This window comes from Schistocerca serialis, chromosome 3 (assembly GCF_023864345.2).
Source record: "Schistocerca serialis cubense isolate TAMUIC-IGC-003099 chromosome 3, iqSchSeri2.2, whole genome shotgun sequence".
Classification (NCBI taxonomy): domain Eukaryota; kingdom Metazoa; phylum Arthropoda; class Insecta; order Orthoptera; family Acrididae; genus Schistocerca; species Schistocerca serialis.
In genome coordinates this window covers 18,268,131-18,269,244 of record NC_064640.1, presented here as the reverse complement: position 1 = coordinate 18,269,244, position 1,114 = coordinate 18,268,131, and the positions used below count along the sequence as shown (strand labels likewise).

General features: G+C 52.4%; 1 non-coding gene across 1 annotated transcript; it reads right to left on the bottom strand.

The window, feature by feature from the left end:
• Positions 1-466: 466 nt before the first annotated feature.
• On the bottom strand, positions 467-541 carry Trnas-cga (transfer RNA serine (anticodon CGA)). The gene has a single exon. It is a non-coding gene; the product is annotated as a tRNA-Ser (tRNA).
• Positions 542-1,114: the final 573 nt, after the last annotated feature.

The following is a 1,114-nucleotide window of genomic DNA, read 5'->3' as shown; positions in this document are numbered from 1 at the left end:
GTTGGGTGGTCGGACGAGTCTCGTTTCAAATTTTATCGAGCAGATGGACGTGTACGAGCACGGAGACAGTCTCATGAATCCATGGGACCTGCATGTCATCAGGGGCTGTTCAAGCTGATGGGGGCTCTGCAATGGTGTGGGGCGTATGCAGTTGGAGTGATTGGGATCCCTAATGCGTTTATATACGACTGTTATAGATGACATATACGTAAGCACCCTTCTGATCACCTGCATCCATTCGTGTCCACTGTGCATTCCTACGGCATTTTCAGCTGGACAATGCGACACCGCACACGTCCATAATTCTACAGAGTGGCTCTAGGAATAGTCTTCGGAGTTTAAACTGTTCCGCTGGCTACCAAGATCCCCAGACTTGAACATTATTGAGCATATCTGGAATGAATGAGATTTTCACTCTGCAGCGGAGTGTGCGCTGATATGAAACTTCCTGGCAGATTAAAACTGTGTGCCGGACCGAGACTCGAACTCGGGACCTTTGCCTTTCGCGGGCAAGTGCTCTACCAACTGAGCTATCCAAGCACGACTCACGACCCGCCCTCACAGCTTTACTTCTGCCAGTATCTCGTCTCCTACGTTCCAAACTTTACAGAAGCTCTCCTGCGAACCCTGTAGAACTAGCACTCCTGAAAGAAAGGATATTGCGGAGACATGGCTTAGCCACAGCCTGGGGGAAGGTAGGAGACGAGATACTGGCAGAAGTAAAGCTGTGAGGACGGGTCGTGAGTCGTGCTTGGATAGCTCAGTTGGTAGAGCACTTGCCCGCAAAAAGCAAAGGTCCCGAGTTCGTGTCTCGGTCCCGCACACAGTTTTAATCTGCCAGGAAGTTTCATATCTGGAATGCCTTGCAACGTGGTGTTCAGAAGAGATCTCCACCCCCTCGTACTCTTATGGATTTATGGACAGCCCTGCAGGATTCATGATGTCAATTCCCTCCAGCAGTGCTTCAGACATTAGTCTAGTGCGTGCCACGTCGTGTTGTGGCACTTCTGCGTGCTCGCGGAGGTCCTACCAGTGGGGGATACATATTGGAGGCGTCCGCCACCCCCCTCCCCTCGCCCCCCGCATTGCCACCCGCGCCGCCCCCGTCAGTCAG